General features: G+C 49.6%; 12 non-coding genes across 12 annotated transcripts; 8 read left to right on the top strand and 4 right to left on the bottom strand.

Moving 5' to 3' along the window:
* The first annotated feature begins 917 nt into the window (after window positions 1-917).
* On the top strand, window positions 918-991 carry TRNAN-GUU (transfer RNA asparagine (anticodon GUU)). Its single transcript has one exon. It is a non-coding gene; the product is annotated as a tRNA-Asn (tRNA).
* Window positions 992-1,227: 236 nt separating this feature from the next.
* On the top strand, window positions 1,228-1,299 carry TRNAW-CCA (transfer RNA tryptophan (anticodon CCA)). The gene has a single exon. It is a non-coding gene; the product is annotated as a tRNA-Trp (tRNA).
* Window positions 1,300-1,370: 71 nt separating this feature from the next.
* Window positions 1,371-1,441, bottom strand: TRNAG-GCC (transfer RNA glycine (anticodon GCC)). Its single transcript has one exon. It is a non-coding gene; the product is annotated as a tRNA-Gly (tRNA).
* Window positions 1,442-2,602: 1,161 nt separating this feature from the next.
* On the top strand, window positions 2,603-2,676 carry TRNAN-GUU (transfer RNA asparagine (anticodon GUU)). The gene has a single exon. It is a non-coding gene; the product is annotated as a tRNA-Asn (tRNA).
* Window positions 2,677-2,912: 236 nt separating this feature from the next.
* On the top strand, window positions 2,913-2,984 carry TRNAW-CCA (transfer RNA tryptophan (anticodon CCA)). Its single transcript has one exon. It is a non-coding gene; the product is annotated as a tRNA-Trp (tRNA).
* Window positions 2,985-3,055: 71 nt separating this feature from the next.
* Window positions 3,056-3,126, bottom strand: TRNAG-GCC (transfer RNA glycine (anticodon GCC)). The gene has a single exon. It is a non-coding gene; the product is annotated as a tRNA-Gly (tRNA).
* A 1,161-nt stretch (window positions 3,127-4,287) lies between these two features.
* On the top strand, window positions 4,288-4,361 carry TRNAN-GUU (transfer RNA asparagine (anticodon GUU)). The gene has a single exon. It is a non-coding gene; the product is annotated as a tRNA-Asn (tRNA).
* A 236-nt stretch (window positions 4,362-4,597) lies between these two features.
* On the top strand, window positions 4,598-4,669 carry TRNAW-CCA (transfer RNA tryptophan (anticodon CCA)). The gene has a single exon. It is a non-coding gene; the product is annotated as a tRNA-Trp (tRNA).
* Window positions 4,670-4,740: 71 nt separating this feature from the next.
* Window positions 4,741-4,811, bottom strand: TRNAG-GCC (transfer RNA glycine (anticodon GCC)). The gene has a single exon. It is a non-coding gene; the product is annotated as a tRNA-Gly (tRNA).
* A 1,161-nt stretch (window positions 4,812-5,972) lies between these two features.
* Window positions 5,973-6,046, top strand: TRNAN-GUU (transfer RNA asparagine (anticodon GUU)). The gene has a single exon. It is a non-coding gene; the product is annotated as a tRNA-Asn (tRNA).
* A 236-nt stretch (window positions 6,047-6,282) lies between these two features.
* TRNAW-CCA (transfer RNA tryptophan (anticodon CCA)) lies at window positions 6,283-6,354 on the top strand. The gene has a single exon. It is a non-coding gene; the product is annotated as a tRNA-Trp (tRNA).
* A 71-nt stretch (window positions 6,355-6,425) lies between these two features.
* TRNAG-GCC (transfer RNA glycine (anticodon GCC)) lies at window positions 6,426-6,496 on the bottom strand. The gene has a single exon. It is a non-coding gene; the product is annotated as a tRNA-Gly (tRNA).
* Between the last annotated feature and the right edge of the window lie 1,004 nt (window positions 6,497-7,500).

The raw sequence follows: 7,500 nt of genomic DNA, 5'->3' as shown, positions 1-7,500 counted from the left end.
TGGCTCACAGAATGCACCCGCCAGATCACAGGCACTATTGTGTTTCAGATCATGTCACTGAACTCTCCTCCTGGAAAATCCTTCCCACTGGCTTTGCCAGATTCTGTGTCCTCCCCAAAATGCTGGGGTGATACGGACAGAGTTCTGCGCCCTGCGCCCCTTTACGTGTCCCTAACGCGCTCCCAACGCGCCCTGGTCGGGCACAGCCCCGGTCGGGCTTAGATCACTGGAGCCTCTGGAGATCAAGAACTCCGGAAGCCTAGGGTCAGGCCTATTGCAGAGGCATCTTGTGCCTGGCCATTCCGGGATTGTTGTGTTTCAGGGCCTAGCCATCAATACTCCTGGGATTTCTTTCCATGAGAACCCTCATGTCCCTGTCCTCCCACAAGCCCGAGCTTTTATGTAAAATAAAGTGTGCTCTGTGGGCCTTCCCCTATGTGCTCTCTGCCTAATCTCTTTCTCCCAAGCTGAGCTCTGCAGGTAAATGTATCTATCTGACTGAGGGGCTAGGGAGGGCCTTTCCCAGCAGTCTTACAAGCCAAGAGTTCAGAGAAAGCACCTGCTCTGGGAAGGAGACTCTGCTCACAGAGAAGACAAGTCCAACATAACACAGTGAAGATGGGATGGGCAAGACACACGCCTCACGGGCTGGTAGCACGCAAACAGAGGAGCAGGGAGCTACGCTAAGCAGGCAAAGAGAAAAGTCATGTATGAGTCTCATGCACTGTGACCGGTAGTAATACTGGCTCTAACACCATTAGACAGTAGTCTACACATCATAAATTACAACAGTAACAAGACACTAAGCAAATGACAAATGCTGTATGGCATAAAGACGCCTTATATAATACAAGCTCCAGGCAGCCGCTCACATGTCAAGACATATATTGAGTCTCAGGAAATGTATGCAGTCAATAGTCTCTGTGGCGCAATCGGTTAGCACGTTCGGCTGTTAACCGAAAGGTTGGTGGTTCAAGCCCACCCAGGGACGTATCCTTTTGTCTGCATGAAACACAGATACGTACCTTTGCTCTTTCCTGCGTGCGATCCTTTCCCTGAATAGTTCAATCCTCTGCGTTCTCACTGCACCTGCCGTCAATTTCAATAATTAGGATAGAAAACAAAAGGCCAAGCCCTGTAATACAACCGTAGGCATATAAGCAGAGGAAAATAAGTCAAAAGGCCCACAGCATTTGTTCATCTGGCATCGAAGGCTGCAAGTGTAAGGACCTCGTGGCGCAACGGTAGCGCGTCTGACTCCAGATCAGAAGGTTGCGTGTTCAAATCACGTCGGGGTCACTGCTTACCATTTTATTCCCCACTGAGTTCATATATATCATTTCGAAAACAAAGTCAAAAGAAAGCAACCTTGCATTGGCCGGGAATCAAACCTGGGCCTCCCGCGTGGCAGGCGAGAATTCTACCACTGAACCACCAATGCTTCACATGGTGTGTACACAGGCAGAGCTCTGTCCAAGACAGTGGTCAGGTTCACACACTTAAATTGTACACATATGAACAAAGGATGCGCAGCAGACATGATAACGCCAATGTTTCACATGATGATGGCAAGAATCAGATGCAGGAGACTATAAGTAATAATGTCTTTGCATTTGCTGAGGTCACTGGCTTGGTACTAGAGTTGTGGTTATCAGGGCATGATGGCAGGCTGCTCCTGACAGAAGTGGCTCACAGAATGCACCCGCCAGATCACTAGCACTATTGTGTTTCAGATCATGTCACTGAACTCTCCTCCTGGAAAATCCTTCCCACTGGCTTTGCCAGATTCTGTGTCCTCCCCAAAATGCTGGGGTGATACGGACAGAGTTCTGCGCCCTGCGCCCCTTTACGTGTCCCTAACGCGCTCCCAACGCGCCCTGGTCGGGCACAGCCCCGGTCGGGCTTAGATCACTGGAGCCTCTGGAGATCAAGAACTCCGGAAGCCTAGGGTCAGGCCTATTGCAGAGGCATCTTGTGCCTGGCCATTCCGGGATTGTTGTGTTTCAGGGCCTAGCCATCAATACTCCTGGGATTTCTTTCCATGAGAACCCTCATGTCCCTGTCCTCCCACAAGCCCGAGCTTTTATGTAAAATAAAGTGTGCTCTGTGGGCCTTCCCCTATGTGCTCTCTGCCTAATCTCTTTCTCCCAAGCTGAGCTCTGCAGGTAAATGTATCTATCTGACTGAGGGGCTAGGGAGGGCCTTTCCCAGCAGTCTTACAAGCCAAGAGTTCAGAGAAAGCACCTGCTCTGGGAAGGAGACTCTGCTCACAGAGAAGACAAGTCCAACATAACACAGTGAAGATGGGATGGGCAAGACACACGCCTCACGGGCTGGTAGCACGCAAACAGAGGAGCAGGGAGCTACGCTAAGCAGGCAAAGAGAAAAGTCATGTATGAGTCTCATGCACTGTGACCGGTAGTAATACTGGCTCTAACACCATTAGACAGTAGTCTACACATCATAAATTACAACAGTAACAAGACACTAAGCAAATGACAAATGCTGTATGGCATAAAGACGCCTTATATAATACAAGCTCCAGGCAGGCGCACACATGTCAAGACATATATTGAGTCTCAGGAAATGTCTACAGTGAATAGTCTCTGTGGCGCAATCGGTTAGCGTGTTCGGCTGTTATCCGAAAGGTTGGTGGTTCAAGCCCACCCAGGGACGTATCTTTTTGTCTGCATGAAACACAGATACGTACCTTTGCTCTTTCCTGCGTGCGATCCTTTCCCTGAATAGTTCAATCCTCAGCGTTCTCACTGCACCTGCCGTCAATTTCCATAATCAGGATAGAAAACAAAAGGCCAAGCCCTGTAATACAACCGTAGGCATATAAGCAGAGGAAAATAAGTCAAAAGGCCCACAGCATTTGTTCATCTGGCATCGAAGGCTGCAAGTGTAAGGACCTCGTGGCGCAACGGTAGCGCGTCTGACTCCAGATCAGAAGGTTGCGTGTTCAAATCACGTCGGGGTCACTGCTTACCATTTTATTCCCCACTGAGTTCATATATATCATTTCGAAAACAAAGTCAAAAGAAAGCAACCTTGCATTGGCCGGGAATCGAACCCGGGCCTCCCGCGTGGCAGGCGAGAATTCTACCACTGAACCACCAATGCTTCACATGGTGTGTTCACAGGCAGAGCTCTGTCCAAGACAGTGGTCAGGTTCACACACTTAAATTGTACACATATGAACAAAGGGTGCGCAGCAGACATGATAACGCCAACGTTTCACATGATGATGGCAAGAATCAGATGCAGGAGACTATAAGTAATAATGTCTTTGCATTTGCTGAGGTCACTGGCTTGGTACTAGAGTTGTGGTTATCAGGGCATGATGGCAGGCTGCTCCTGACAGAAGTGGCTCACAGAATGCACCCGCCAGATCACCAGCACTATTGTGTTTCAGATCATGTCACTGAACTCTCCTCCTGGAAAATCCTTCTTACTGGCTTTGCCAGATTCTGTGTCCTCCCCAAAATGCTGGGGTGAAACGGGCAGAGTTCTGCGCCCTGCGCCCCTTTACGTGTCCCTAACGCTCTGCCAACGCGCCCTGGTCGGGCACAGCCCTGGTCGGGCTTAGATCACTGGAGCCTCTGGAGATCAAGAACTCCGGAAGCCTAGGGTCAGGCCTATTGCAGAGGCATCTTGTGCCTGGCCATTCCGGGATTGTTGTGTTTCAGGGCCTAGCCATCAATACTCCTGGGATTTCTTTCCATGAGAACCCTCATGTCCCTGTCCTCCCACAAGCCCGAGCTTTTATGTAAAATAAAGTGTGCTCTGTGGGCCTTCCCCTATGTGCTCTCTGCCTAATTTCTTTCTCCCAAGCTGAGCTCTGCAGGTAAATGTATCTATCTGACTGAGGGGCTAGGGAGGGCCTTTCCCAGCAGTCTTACAAGCCAAGAGTTCCGAGAAAGCACCTGCTCTGGGAAGGAGACTCTGCTCACAGAGAAGACAAGTCCAACATAACACAGTGAAGATGGGATGGGCAAGACACACGCCTCACGGGCTGGTAGCACGCAAACAGAGGAGCAGGGAGCTACGCTAAGCAGGCAAAGAGAAAAGTCATGTATGAGTCTCATGCACTGTGACCGGTAGTAATACTGGCTCTAACACCATTAGACAGTAGTCTACACATCATAAATTACAACAGTAACAAGACACTAAGCAAATGACAAATGCTGTATGGCATAAAGACGCCTTATATAATACAAGGTCCAGGCAGGCGCACACATGTCAAGACATATATTGAGTCTCAGGAAATGTATGCAGTCAATAGTCTCTGTGGCGCAATCGGTTAGCACGTTCGGCTGTTAACTGAAAGGTTGGTGGTTCAAGCCCACCCAGGGACGTATCCTTTTGTCTGCATGAAACACAGATACGTACCTTTGCTCTTTCCTGCGTGCGATCCTTTCCCTGAATAGTTCAATCCTCAGCGTTCTCACTGCACCTGCCGTCAATTTCAATAATTAGGATAGAAAACAAAAGGCCAAGCCCTGTAATACAACCGTAGGCATATAAGCAGAGGAAAATAAGTCAAAAGGCCCACAGCATTTGTTCATCTGGCATCGAAGGCTGCAAGTGTGAGGACCTCGTGGCGCAACGGTAGCGCGTCTGACTCCAGATCAGAAGGTTGCGTGTTCAAATCACGTCGGGGTCACTGCTTACCATTTTATTCCCCACTGAGTTCATATATATCATTTCGAAAACAAAGTCAAAAGAAAGCAACCTTGCATTGGCCGGGAATCGAACCCGGGCCTCCCGCGTGGCAGGCGAGAATTCTACCACTGAACCACCAATGCTTCACATGGTGTGTACACAGGCAGAGCTCTGTCCAAGACAGTGGTCAGGTTCACACACTTAAATTGTACACATATGAACAAAGGATGCGCAGCAGACATGATAACGCCAATGTTTCACATGATGATGGCAAGAATCAGATGCAGGAGACTATAAGTAATAATGTCTTTGCATTTGCTGAGGTCACTGGCTTGGTACTAGAGTTGTGGTTATCAGGGCATGATGGCAGGCTGCTCCTGACAGAAGTGGCTCACAGAATGCACCCGCCAGATCACCAGCACTATTGTGTTTCAGATCATGTCACTGAACTCTCCTCCTGGAAAATCCTTCCCACTGGCTTTGCCAGATTCTGTGTCCTCCCCAAAATGCTGGGGTGATACGGACAGAGTTCTGCGCCCTGCGCCCCTTTACGTGTCCCTAACGCTCTCCCAACGCGCCCTGGTCGGGCACAGCCCTGGTCGGGCTTAGATCACTGGAGCCTCTGGAGATCAAGAACTCCGGAAGCCTAGGGTCAGGCCTATTGCAGAGGCATCTTGTGCCTGGCCATTCCGGGATTGTTGTGTTTCAGGGCCTAGCCATCAATACTCCTGGGATTTCTTTCCATGAGAACCCTCATGTCCCTGTCCTCCCACAAGCCCGAGCTTTTATGTAAAATAAAGTGTGCTCTGTGGGTCTTCCCCTATGTGCTCTCTGCCTAATCTCTTTCTCCCAAGCTGAGCTCTGCAGGTAAATGTATCTATCTGACTGAGGGGCTAGGGAGGGCCTTTCCCAGCAGTCTTACAAGCCAAGAGTTCAGAGAAAGCACCTGCTCTGGGAAGGAGACTCTGCTCACAGAGAAGACAAGTCCAACATAACACAGTGAAGATGGGATGGGCAACACACACGCCTCACGGGCTGGTAGCACGCAAACAGAGGAGCAGGGAGCTACGCTAAGCAGGCAAAGAGAAAAGTCATGTAAGAGTCTCATGCACTGTGATCGGTAGTAATACTGGCTCTAACACCATTAGACAGTAGTCTACACATCATAAATTACAACAGTAACAAGACACTAAGCAAATGACAAATGCTGTATGGCATAAAGACGCCTTATATGATACAAGCTCCAGGCAGGCGCACACATGTCAAGACATATATTGAGTCTCAGGAAATGTATACAGCGAATAGTCTCTGTGGCGCAATCGCTTAGCGTGTTCGGCTGTTATCCGAAAGGTTGGTGGTTCAAGCCCACCCAGGGACGTATCCTTTTGTCTGCATGAAACACAGATACGTACCTTTGCTCTTTCCTGCGTGCGATCCTTTCCCTGAATAGTTCAATCCTCAGCGTTCTCACTGCACCTGCCGTCAATTTCCATAATCAGGATAGAAAACAAAAGGCCAAGCCCTGTAATACAACCGTAGGCATATAAGCAGAGGAAAATAAGTCAAAAGGCCCACAGCATTTGTTCATCTGGCATCGAAGGCTGCAAGTGTAAGGACCTCGTGGCGCAACGGTAGCGCGTCTGACTCCAGATCAGAAGGTTGCGTGTTCAAATCACGTCGGGGTCACTGCTTACCATTTTATTCCCCACTGAGTTCATATATATCATTTCGAAAACAAAGTCAAAAGAAAGCAACCTTGCATTGGCCGGGAATCGAACCCGGGCCTCCCGCGTGGCAGGCGAGAATTCTACCACTGAACCACCAATGCTTCACATGGTGTGTTCACAGGCAGAGCTCTGTCCAAGACAGTGGTCAGGTTCACACACTTAAATTGTACACATATGAACAAAGGGTGCGCAGCAGACATGATAACGCCAACGTTTCACATGATGATGGCAAGAATCAGATGCAGGAGACTATAAGTAATAATGTCTTTGCATTTGCTGAGGTCACTGGCTTGGTACTAGAGTTGTGGTTATCAGGGCATGATGGCAGGCTGCTCCTGACAGAAGTGGCTCACAGAATGCACCCGCCAGATCACCAGCACTATTGTGTTTCAGATCATGTCACTGAACTCTCCTCCTGGAAAATCCTTCCCACTGGCTTTGCCAGATTCTGTGTCCTCCCCAAAATGCTGGGGTGAAACGGGCAGAGTTCTGCGCCCTGCGCCCCTTTACGTGTCCCTAACGCTCTCCCAACGCGCCCTGGTCGGGCACAGCCCTGGTCGGGCTTAGATCACTGGAGCCTCTGGAGATCAAGAACTCCGGAAGCCTAGGGTCAGGCCTATTGCAGAGGCATCTTGTGCCTGGCCATTCCGGGATTGTTGTGTTTCAGGGCCTAGCCATCAATACTCCTGGGATTTCTTTCCATGAGAACCCTCATGTCCCTGTCCTCCCACAAGCCCGAGCTTTTATGTAAAATAAAGTGTGCTCTGTGGGCCTTCCCCTATGTGCTCTCTGCCTAATCTCTTTCTCCCAAGCTGAGCTCTGCAGGTAAATGTATCTATCTGACTGAGGGGCTAGGGAGGGCCTTTCCCAGCAGTCTTACAAGCCAAGAGTTCAGAGAAAGCACCTGCTCTGGGAAGGAGACTCTGCTCACAGAGAAGTCAAGTCCAACATAACACAGTGAAGATGGGATGGGCAAGACACACGCCTCACGGGCTGGTAGCACGCAAACAGAGGAGCAGGGAGCTACGCTAAGCAGGCAAAGAGAAAAGTCATGTATGAGTCTCATGCACTGTGACCGGTAGGAATACTGGCTCTAACACCATTA

Source organism: Lissotriton vulgaris, chromosome 1_1 (genome assembly GCF_964263255.1).
Source record: "Lissotriton vulgaris chromosome 1_1, aLisVul1.2, whole genome shotgun sequence".
NCBI classification, from domain to species: Eukaryota; Metazoa; Chordata; class Amphibia; order Caudata; family Salamandridae; genus Lissotriton; species Lissotriton vulgaris.
Note: the sequence above shows the minus strand (reverse complement) of the source record. Positions and strands in the feature narration are given on the sequence as shown.